Here is a 12,753-nt window from a genome sequence, read left to right as displayed (position 1 = left end):
AGAGAGGCGTTAGACAAGGGTGTGTTTTCTCCCCTGATTTATTTAGTGTGTACAGTGAAACAATATTACAAAAAATAAGATACATCTTGGGAATCAAAGTTGGTGGTGAAAACATCAATAATTTCAGATATGCAGATGACACTGTGTTAATTTCAAGTACGGAGGAAGAACTACAAAACTTAATTGATATAATTGTTGAAGAAAGTGCAAAAATGGGTCTATCTATCAATTGCAAAAAGACAGAATGTATGGTGATATCCAAAAAGAAAGAGAATCCTATCTGCAGGCTGAAAATAACCAGGGAAGACATAAAACAAGTACAGAACTTTTGCTACTTAGGAAGCTGGGTGACATCAGATGGCAGGTGTGACATGGACCTCCAAAGAAGAATAGGGATGGTAAAAGACACCTTTACGAGAATGAAGAGTATACTGACCAATACTAAACTAGGTGTGACAACCCGCCTCAGAGTACTGAAATGTTACGTTTATCCAGTTATGTTATATGGCTCAGAATGTTGGACAATATCTAGTAACATGAGGAAACGAATTGTGGCAGCAGAGATGTGGTTTTTGAGGAGGATGCAAAGAATATCATGAACGAAATGAATATCTAACAAGGATGTCATGAACAGAGCAAACACAAAAAGAGAAATAATGTATGAGATCATGAAAAGGCAACGTAACTTCATTGGACATGTGATTAGGAAAGAGGAGTTAGAATGCACAGTAATTATGGGAAAGATTGAAGGGAAGAAAGCAAGAGGAAGACAAAGACAAATGATGGTGAAGACAGCAGCCGGAGAACTGAATGAATACCAATGAATTAATCCACTTGACCCAAAACAGGAGTGTGTGGGCCATGGCAGTCAAAGCTCAAACTGGGCATGGCACCTGATGATGATGATGATGATGATATTTCAGAAGCTGCTAGGATCAGTCCAGAAGTGTACACAGGAAGATGGTCAAAACTTTTCCCTGGAAAGAATAGGCTCTAATCTCTACATGTGGTTCTGTATTAAGTTGTTGCTGGATTCTACCATGCTCCTTAACATTGCTCATGCCCTGAGCAGGAGACTATGAGATGGCACATTTTTAGCATTTCAGTCATCACCCTGCTCTGTCTGGTCAGGCTTCAGCTCTTGAGTATCTGAAATGAGAAAGGATCAAGGGTGAGAATATTGAATGGGATTGGATGGAAATAAAAGGAGCATGCTTCTGACATCTGCATGATATAAATCAGAAGAGTGGGAGTTTGGATGGGTGGGGCGCTTGTAGGAGTGTTGTGTATGTGAGGGTGTGGTGGAACTTATTAAGACTAGACCAGTGAATCTTTGCTGCACCCTCCCTAAAGAAGTTATATCCTTTGTTTGGGTAAGGAGATTTCAATACTCCAGCGGTTGTCTCATTTAGGTAGTCCTAAATGGCAGTGATTATTGGTAGATGAATAATGGGGAACTAAGCATTGGCTAAAGTTACTGGTGCAATGTGTAGCTTATGTCATTTGGTGACGTGCTCAGTAATCTTTAATATAAGCGGAGATAATTGAACTACAATGAGGAATGAACAGTTCACTGCAATACAGAATACATATCAAGCCTTAACCCACGGAATTGGCCTCTAGTCTTTGGTGTTCCTATATTTCCGGTACTTGATGGTCTCTTGGTCTTCTTTCTCAACTTTCTCACATGGGTCTTCTGAAAACCATGCAGTCCATATTGCACTGATCTTTACATTTTCTCAAGTTTACCTTTAGTTGTGAAGTGCTTGATCCAAGAACATTGCACTCCCATTTCCCTGGGTTGACTGAGCTGGCTAGTAGATGCATAGTATTAGCCCAGTGAAGTGTCTGACCAATGAACTATCTTGGAAATAATCAGACAGTAAAAGCTGATGTGAACATAGAACATAGAATAGTAAAGCACAGTACAGGCCCTTCGGCCCACAATGTTGTGCTGACCCTCAAACCCTGCCTCCCATATAAGTCCCCATTTTAGATTCCTCCATATACCTGTCTAGTAGTCTCTTAAACTTCACGAGTGTATCTGCCTCCACCACTGACTCAGGCAGTGCATTCCACGCACCAACCACTCTCTGAGTAAAAAACCTTCCTCTAATATCCCCCTTGAACTTCCCACCCCTTACCTTAAAACCATGTCCTCTTGTACTGAGCAGTGGTGCCCTGGGGAAGAGGCGCTGGCTATCCACTCTATCTATTCCTCTTATTAATCTCTTAAACTCCCTTAATCTCTGATCATAATGCATACTTTCTAAACCAGGCAGCATCCTGGTAAATCTCCTCTGTACCCTTTCCAATGCTTCCACATCCTTCCTATAGTGAGGTGACCAGAACTGGACACAATACTCCAAGTGTGGCCTAACCAGAGTTTTACAGAGCTGCATCATTACATCGCGACTCTTAAACTCTATCCCTCGACTTATGAAAGCTAACACCCCATAAGCTTTCTTAACTACCCTATCCACCTGTGAGGCAACTTTCAGGGATCTGTGGACATGTACCCCAAGATCCCTCTGCTCCTCCACACTACCAAGTATCCGACCATTTACTTTGTACTCTGCCTTGGAGTTTGTCCTTCCAAAGTGTACCACCTCACACTTCTCCGGGTTGAACTCCATCTGCCACTTCTCAGCCCACTTCTGCATCCTATCAATGTCTCTCTGCAATCTTTGACAACCCTCTACACTATCTACAACACTACCAACCTTTGTGGCGTCTACAAACTTGCCAACCCACCCTTCTACCCCCACATCCAGGTCGTTAATAAAAATCACGAAAAGTAGAGGTCCCAGAATAGATCCTTGTGGGACAGCACTAGTCACAATCCTCCAATCTGAATGTACTCCCTCCACCACCACCCTCTGCCTTCTGCAGGCAAGCCAATTCTGAATCCACCTGGCCAAACTTCCCTGGATCCCATGCCTTCTAACTTTCTGAAAAAGCCTACCGTGTGGAACCTTGTCAAATGCCTTACTAAAATCCATATAGATCACATCCACTGCACTACCTGCACTGTAGCCTGTATTGCAGTGAACTGTTAATTCCTCATTGTAATTCCAGAGGTCATCAGATTCAGATTCCTCAATGACTCCTTTTGTACTTGCCTTCATTAAAAGATTCCAGGATCTGCTCCTTACAACTGGAGGACCAAGAGACATTGCTTCGGTGAGTATGTGTGGCACTGTGAAGCCCTGATGTATACACAGTAACTTAAGAGCTGAACACCTTTGGGAAAATAATTAGCTGCCAGTATTACAGTGAAAAATAGAGCAACTATGGATTTTTAAAATCACTGTTTAACAGATCTGCACTGGGTTAGATTGGTGACAGCATTATGAAGCTTCTTTACCAGGATGCTTAAGGCAGTGAAAGCCTTTATTGAATGTCTGCGTATTCATGTTGTCAAATTGCTTTGGTCAGCTCTGTGCACGATACATTGTGCAACCCTGTAGCCTTACCCTTCATACGATTCTGCATAGAACAGCAAATTAATCCTTGGGGCATCTTAATTCTGATTAGCTCTGCATTATCTCAAGAGCACAGTTGCCACAACCCTTAATAGCTTCAATGCAAGGTTCTTATTTTTAACATACAACTGCAACATAAGCAAAGAACATTTGGAGATTTCAATCATGTTTCTTTAAATACCACTGCAGCACATGAACAAATTGACATTCTTGGTAAATTCATGCTAACTCCAAGTGTAGGTATCAATCACACACACACACACACACACACACACACACATCTCTCTCCAAGGATCTAGGAAGTTAAATCAGTTCATGAAGCACTAAATGGCTACAGTTGCCAAAGTCTCTAAACAAATAGATCTTGGAGGCCTTTCCCCAAGTGTGGTGGTGGAGATAGCAGACTCAACGAGAGCCTGCCCAACTGCATAATTCAATTCCACTGGCAGAAGCATACATATGAGTCTCTGGTGTTAGACCATAAGACCATAAGACAAAGGCGCAGAAGTCGGCCATTCGGCCCATCAAGTCTGCTCCGCCATTTTATCATGAGCTGATCCATTCTCCCATTTAGTCCCACTCCCCCGCCTTCTCACCATAACCTTTGATGCCCTGGCTACTCAGATACCTATCAATCTCTGCCTTAAATACACCCAGTGACTTGGCCTCCACTACCACCCGTGGCAACAGATTCCATATATTCACCACCCTCTGGCTAAAAAAATTTCTTCACATTTCTGTTCTGAATGGGCGCCCTTCAATCCTTAAGTCATGCCCTCTCGTACTAGATTCCGCCATCATGGGAAACAACTTTGCCACATCCACTCTGTCCATGCCTTTCAACATTCAAAATGTTTCTATGAGGTCTCCCCTCATTCTTCTAAACTCCAAGAAATACAGTCCAAGAGCAGACAAACGTTCCTCATATGTTAACCCTCTTATTCCCAGAATCATTCTAGTGAATCTTCTCTGTACCCTCTCCAACATCAGCACAGCCTTTCTTAAATAAGGAGACCAAAACTGCCCACAGTACTCCAAGTGAGGTCTCATCAGCGCCTTATAGAACTTCAACATCACATCCCTGCTCCTATACTCTATTCCTCTAGAAATGAATGCCAACATTGCATTCGCCTTCTTCACCACCGACTAAACCTGGAGGTTAACCTTAAGGGTATCCTGTACAAGGACTCCCAAGTCCCGTTGCATCTCAGAACTTTGAATTCTCTCTCCATTTAAATAATAGTCTGCCTGTTTATTTCTTCTGCTAAAGTGCATAACCATACACTTTCCAACATTGTATTTCATTTGCCACTTCTTTGCCCATTCTTCCAATCTATCCAAGTCTCTCTGCAGACTCTCCGTTTCCTCAGCACTACCGGCCCCTCCACGTATCTTTGTATCGTCAGCAAACTTAGCCACAAAGCCATCTATTCCATAATCCAAATCGTTGATGTACAATGTAAAAAGAAGCGGTCCCAACACGGACCCCTGTGGAACACCACTGGTAACCGGCAGCCAAACAGAATAGGATCCCTTTATTCCCACTCTCTGTTTCCTGCCAATCAGCCAACGCTCTATCCATGTATGTAACTTTCCCATAATTCCATGGGCTCTTATCTTGTTAAGTAGCCTCATGTGTGGCACCTTGTCAAAGGCCTTCTGAAAATCCAAATATACAACATCCACTACATCTCCCTTGTCTAGCCTACTTGTAATTTCCTCAAAAAATTGTAATAGGATTCCTTTAGGGAATCCATGCTGAGTTCTGCCTATCTTGTCATATGCCTCCAGGTACTCTGTAACCTCATCCTTGACAATCAACTCCAACAACTTCCCAACCACCAACGTCAAGCTAACAGGTCTATAATTTCCTTTTTGCTTCCTTGCCCCCTTCTTAAATAGCGGAGTGAGATTTGCAATCTTCCAGTCCTCCGGAACCACGCCAGAATCTACCGACTTTTGAAAGATCATCGCTAATGCCTCCACAATCTCCACAGCTACTTCCTTCGGAACAAAAGGGAAGACTTGCATTTAAAACTTGCCTTTTGTTACCACAAGATATCCCAAGAGAAGAAGTGATTAACAAAGTACTTTTAAAATGTTGGCAAACAAAGTAGTTAATGGTGCATGGCAAGGTAAGATCAGCAATAGAAACGAAAAATGAAGAATGGAATGCAAAAAGTCCAAACCATAACCTGAAGTTGCTGGAAGCACTCAGCAGGTCAGGCAGCATCGGCGCAGAGAGAAACAGTCGACGTTCCTGCTGAAAGACCCTTCATCAGAAACAGAAAAGTGTGAGAAAGGCAATGTGCGTTAAACTGCAGAGAGGGTCAAATTAATAGAACACAGGTTTGTCTGTTGGGGTGCAGACCAAAGTTGTCAAGATAACGATTGGTTTAAAAACTTGTAATTACAAAGAGCAATGTTTTTTAAAAAATATAAGGAAAGGTACCAAGGAGAAAACAAAGGGTGATTATCTGAAATACAGTAGTTATATTCAATCTTAAGCTCCATGGACCGTAACGTAGTCAGTTGGAAGAGGAGAAATTTGGCCCATGATCTCTGTGCTAACATGATTCAAAACTAAAGTAAACCTCTTCCGTCTCTGCCTCCATTCCCCGTATATTCACATTCCTGTCCAAAAGCTATAAACACCACTTTTGTATCTGCTTCCACCACTGCCTCTGGCAGCCCGTTCCAAGCATCTGTTATTCTGCAAGCGTACATCGGGCCTTGACAGAGCAATGTGAGAGGTCAAAGACAGAGGGGGAGCAGAGAAGAGAATTAAAGTGACAGGCAACAAGGTGTTCCCAAAACAAAAGCAGAAAATGCTGGAAGCTGGATAGCAAGGGCCACCCTTATCTTTCAATCAGCTGCTACTTCAATTTTCTGCCCCATTCCCACTCTGACCTCTCTATCTTTGATCTCCCATGTTGCTTCAGTGAACACGAGAACTGATTACAGTTCTGGTCACGGCAATTATGGAAGAGTGTGGTAACAATAATGAGAGTATTGAGAAGATTTACAAAAATGCTGGTGGGGCTGGAGGATTATAACCATGAAGGAACTCTGTCTAGCTGGAGTTATTTCCATTACAATCTGGAGGCCAGGCAGAGATTAAATGAAGGTGGATAAATCATGGAACTTGCAATGGAATGGAAAGAGAGTTTTCTTTTGACAACAAGAAAGATAACTTTTTCAGAATGGAGCCTATGGTCTAAATGAGTTTCTTCTTCAATATCATTGATTCTGTAATTCACGGTGGGGGGGGATCTACTGTACTTAGTCAGTATATTCTGCAGTCTGACTGACTCACCTTCATTCTGTTAGAGAAGGCAGTGAAGGAGTGTAGTGAGTAAAGGAGGACTACATCACTGAAAGCAGCTTCACAATTTCTGGGTTTAGCATCACATGCACTCAAGTCCTAAATATTCACAGGTCACGGTGTAACTGTGGTAAGCAGCAATACTTAGAGCAACATGTCTTTTGCTAAATCTGAGGCATTTCTCCCAGAGGAAAGCAATGCAGGAAAATAGAAACTTACTTATTTTGACAGGAAGAATAGAAAAACAGCGTAGAAGTTCAATCTCAATCAGTCATGCTAATTGAGGACAGGCAACAACTTTGTATTCTGATTGCGGAACTTTGAAGTTTAGATCAAAGCCAAACAATTTGCTGGTTTTATATGTGGTATTCAAGTGTTACTGACCAAATATGAATTTATTGGCATGAGTATTATCAGCAGAGTTAATATTAGACTTTATCATAAGCCTGAACAAAGAGAACACCAGGTTGGAAACTTGGGGGAAAAGTCATCTTTGGTCACTCTCACTAAACCTGCTTCAATGAACCAGACACGAAGAATTCTGCAGATGCTGGAAATTCAAGCAACTTTGATGTGTTCGATGAACCAGATTTTAGAAGCTAGCTACAACAGATACCTGCTACGCAATCACATTTAGCAAATGAGGTTGAATGTTTACCTCCAATCATTCACCTCCAGCTCCATCTCTACCATCCCACCTCAACTGAATGAGTAACAAATGACTTAGGACAGGGGTTCTTAACCTGGGGTCCACAAACCCCCTTCGGGTTACATCTGTATTTTCACTAACCTCTAAGTGAAATTTAGCATTTCCTTCATTTATGAACGTAGGCAACAAATCACAGTAGGATTAGCTGTACCTGTGACTTTGTCACCAATATAAATTACAAATATTTTCATATCACATTACAGCCATTACAAATATCTCAAAATATCGTTTACGGCATGCTCACCACTACTTTGCCATTAGACCGAACATGATTGCAGTCTTCCTGTCTGTAGATGCTCAAGCAATGTAGCTGGTCAACTATTGGGCAGTTCTTCACCTAGTAGTTGTACAGCTACCAAACGGTGAGGTCTTGTGTTCTTACATTTGTGACCCAGACATCTCCATTGCTCTCCATTGTTCCCCGTCTGTGTTGATCAATGCATGGAAGGAGGTCAGTCGTCCTTATTGTTTGTTAATGTTTTGCAAAACTAGGCAGTTCAAATGAGAATTCTTCATTCTCCATAGGGTCTCATAGCCTTTTGTAAAATACATGCAACAATAGCCAAATTCTAAGAAGGACACAACTTCTGAGCTACTGTTGTAATCCTTGTGTCTCGGAGTATCTAAAAGCCATTGAAAGTGTTAGAACTTTGGATAAATTGTAAAACCTGCATTATATTACTATGTATTATATGGTTTCACTTGCATTAATTGACGTGACAGAACACAAAAGCTTCAGCGTTTTTTTTTGCAGTAAATTTCTTGTGAACGGAAGTATGAAGCCAGCAAAACTGACAGAGCACCTCACGTCTGTTCATCCTGAAAATGCACCTTAAGAAGCAGGGGTTTTTCCATGCAAAGAAAGACTCAATTCAAAAAAGTTGGGACACTTCCAAAACATGGATTTGCCATTTCACAAATACCTTTTCTTGAAGCATCCTATAAAATTGCTTACTGGATTGCTTCACACTGTTGGAGAGACTTTAGTAAAGCTATGTGCACTGGAAATGGTTGAGCTGGTTGTGGACTGGAACAGAGAGAAAACCTGGAAGCAATTCCCGTATCAAATAATGTGAAATGTTCGAGAATAGTTGATATTTCTTTTAACATCTTGAAGCAGGTCATTGAGGAATTGGCAACCTCACAATTCCCATTCAGTATGCAGTTGGGTGAAACTACAGACCTGCAATGTAGTCATCAAAGAAAAATGCTTATTTTGTGAGTCTCTTTTGGAAACTACAAAGGCCGTTGACATTTTGGAAATGGTAAGAAGTTTTTTTTTGCCAAACAAAACTGACTGGAAAGAAAAACTTCATACTCTGCAGAGATGGATCTCCTCCAATGCTTGGTAATACATCTACTTTAGTGAAAAAGGAAGCTCCTCACGTTGTTGTCACTCATTGCTTTTTACACAGACATGCACTGACAACAGATACTCTTCCAACAACCCTGAGAGAGGTTTTGTCAACAGCCATAAAAGTCACTAACTTTATCAGAAACAGGTCTCTGAATAATCGCAGTTTTAAAAGACTTTGTCAAGAAATGGGAGCAGAATATGAAATGTCTCTTTACCACACAGAAGTCTGTTGGCTCTCAAGAGGACAAATTTTGAAGTGTTGTTCGAACTAAGGATTGAAGATTCATTTTTTTTTCTGAAGGAAAAAGAAACCCCACTCTTGGAGCAGTTTGGAAAAAGGATTGTATCCATGGGTTGGCTTACCTGCCAGATATTTTTAACCATATGAATGAAATAAATCTTTCAATTCAAGGTCCTGAAGTGACTATTATGGATGCTTCTGCTAGCTTTCTTGACTAAGCTGCCGATATGGGAGAAGAGAGAGTAGAGGCCGACATCTTTGCAAACTTTTAAATGCTGGAGGAAGTGCTTTACCAAGATGAGAGTTGAGATACCAAATTCTCCGTCAATTTCTTTGAAGAGAGAGACAGCTGTGAACACCTGGAAACACTTCAGAACTCTTTCAAAAGTTATTTAATGGCATTAAAGTAGAAACATGAATCCACAATCCTTTTCTTTCTGATATAAACTTTATCGAAGATGTTGATCTACCCAAAGGTGAACTCATTGATTTTAGGACAAAAAACTTATTACAATTGGAGTTTAACTTAAAAAGCCTTGGAGAATTCTGGTGCTCCTTAAGAGAAGCCTATCCTCACCTTGTAAAGTGAGTTATGGAAGCTTTAATTCCATTTGCAACAACATATCTTTGCGAATCAGGAACCTTTAAAACAAAAAATCATAATCGATTGGATGTCCGACATGACATGAGTGTTGCTTTGCCAAAGACAACCCCACAGTTTAATGTTCTTATTCAAGCTGAGCACCAACTCCCTTTACGCCACTACACCTTTAAAAAATAAATTTAATTTTAAATTGCCTGTATTTTAAATGTATAGTCTTGCATTAATAAAGAAGCACATATATTACTATATTACAAATGTGTTTTTAAAAGTATTTTGATAACCTTATTTCAATGCAATTTGTTTCTTTTATAATTCTATGTATTTTATTTTATGTATTTAAATACATTATTCTGAGAAGGGGTCCACAGGACTGCCAAAGGGGGGAAACGTCAACTCAGACCGTGAGGGAGCTGCGTCGGGCATTTTCATGCCTTACAAGGCGCAGGTTGGAAGTCTGTGTGGGGCGCCACTCCTCACACAGACACTAGAGCAATGTGTGATTAAGAGCCTTGCTCAAGGACACAAACACGCTGCCACAGCTGAGGCTCAAACTAGCAACCTTGAGATCACTAGACGAACGCCTTAACCACTTGGCCACGTGCCCACAAAGGGACAATGGTATTAAAAAAAAATTAAGAACCCCTGGGTTAGGAGGAAAAGAAAAGAGAAGCTCAGAACAAAATTTAAACACTGTGAGAGAGTAAGTGGGTTCAGTTCAGTAATTTCTGCTCCTCTTTTAAAAAGTAAATAGCTGCTGAATTTTAAGAGCACAGAACATAGAACAGTACAGCACTGTACAGACCCTTTGGCCCATAATGTTATACTAACCCTATAACCTACTCCAGAATCAATCTAACCTTTCCCTCCCACATAGCCCTCCATTTTTCTTTCATCCCTGTGCCTATCTTAAATGTTCCAAATGTTTCTGCCTCCACAACCTTTTAGTTCCACATTGTGTGTGCATGTGTGAATGCTCATGTGTTTGTGTGTACTGGAGTGCACATGCCTGTACATATGTGTATTCAAGTGCATGTGTTAATGTGAGTTGAGTGGGGTCGCATATTTATGGGTAAGTTACACTTAGAAAGGTGATTTTTAAAGTATACATGATTTGGACTTAATTTCTGCAATTCAAAGTCATTTAGATGATTCCTGGTCTCTTTTCACCTACTTGAGAATGGGAGGATCATGCACAGAATCTCGGAATTACATCTGAATCAGTAATGTGAAATAAACGTCTTAACCTATTACTTAAGAAGTGGAAGTTTACCTTAAGTTTACAAAAGTATCTAAAGAGATGATGACAAATAAACCAAGACGTAAAATATTGAGCAACATGCAAAGGAGCTGGAGGAAATCAGCAGGTCGGGCAGCATCTACAGAGGGAAATGAACAGTCAACATTTTAAGTCAAGGCGCTTCATCAGGTCAGAGAAATTTCCAGTATCTGCAGCCTTTTGTGTCCCGCTACAATATTAATTTGTTCTGGAAAATAAAAAGTCCTGTAAAACACCCAAATAAACTGTTAATACTTTGACTATTTGTTTTCTACTTTTAACAATATATTTGATGGTAAGGTCCCTCCAGGGTTGATAAATGGGAGAGATCAGCAATTAGTGATGACCTGTGTGAGTATGTAATATATAACATGGAAATCTGCTCCACTAGAGGAATCTCTTGTAAAATTACTCTTTTTTTTATTCTTGGGTAAATTTGAATAGATTACCTGGGTGCATTTCAAGGAAAATTAAGCAAGTGATGGTCGGGTGAAGTTAACAGAAGTACAAATGAGAATTCTGATTAGAAGATTTCCTCTGGAAATTTTTTTCTATATTTTAAATATATATACATTTGATAACCTGACCAAAGCGTGGGGGGATGAGTAACAATCCCTAAACCCTAACCAGATCTGCAGATATCAAAGGAAGCCCAGACCTTATATCAGATGTTGCTTGCACTATTATAATGGATAATGTCTGATCAGTGTTTGATTTGTTATGTGTGGGAAAATGGCACTACAATGCATGGAGTTATTTTCCTTGGAGATGCTTATTTATTTGACCAGAGCATGAAATAAAATAGTCAATGTGATTCAGGATGGTGAGAGAGCTCTCCAAGTTACCAATCCACTGAAAAGCATTCACTCAATAAACTACAAACAAGAGAAAATCTGCAGATGCTGAAAATCCAAGCAACACACACAAAACAACAGGAATTCTGCAGATGCTGGAAATTCAAGCAACATACATCAAAGTTGCTGGTGAACGCAGCAGGCCAGGCAGCATCTATAGGAAGAGGCGCAGTCGACGTTTCAGGCCGAGACCCTTCGTCAGGACTAACTGAAGGAAGAGTGAGTAAGGGATTTGAAAGCTGGAGGGGGAGGGGGAGATGCAAAATGATAGGAGAAGACAGGAGGGGGAGGGATGGAGCCGAGAGCTAGACAGGTGATAGGCAGAAGGGGATACGAGAGGATCATGGGACAGGAGGTCCGGGAAGAAAGACGGGGGGGGGTGACCCAGAGGATGGTTCTTATTAGCACAATATTTCTGGCATGACAAAATTAAGATATTCTTCTGGGATAAATGGTGGCTTGTTTCTCTTGTCCAAGATGTTCATTTGACTGGCTGAAATGTTATTTGTTTTGTTTTGTTATCCATGGAACTGAGCAATATTGAACACTGCTATCATTAACAGCCATCCATGCTTCAGAGCTTATGATAGAAAGTAATTGACAAAGCAGTTCATGCCAGTTTGGCTTAAGTCACTGACTCAAGAAACTCCTTTATCTGTGCCATTCTGATCATTGAGAAAAGGATAACAAATAACCAGATTGAATTTATCCTGCATTTTGAGGAAAAGAGAATTTAATATTTTCCACTTTGTCAGGCAGACACTCATAACCTAGCTATACCCGGATAACTGCTCTGGAAACGCTTCTATTCCTGGAACACAGTCTTCAGCACTACCATGGAACATAGTCAGAGTCTCTAAAAACTGTGTCAAGTCCATGCTCTCAGCTTTCTTTGATGTCAT

At 40.7% G+C, this 12,753-nt stretch overlaps 1 pseudogene; it reads right to left on the bottom strand.

Moving 5' to 3' along the window:
* The window catches only part of LOC134345985 (RNA-binding protein 25-like), a 30,499-nt pseudogene extending 17,746 nt beyond the window's left edge, over window positions 1-12,753 (bottom strand).

The sequence above is a fragment of the Mobula hypostoma genome, chromosome 4 (assembly GCF_963921235.1).
Source record: "Mobula hypostoma chromosome 4, sMobHyp1.1, whole genome shotgun sequence".
Classification (NCBI taxonomy): domain Eukaryota; kingdom Metazoa; phylum Chordata; class Chondrichthyes; order Myliobatiformes; family Myliobatidae; genus Mobula; species Mobula hypostoma.
This window is presented reverse-complemented; position numbering and strand designations above follow the sequence as displayed.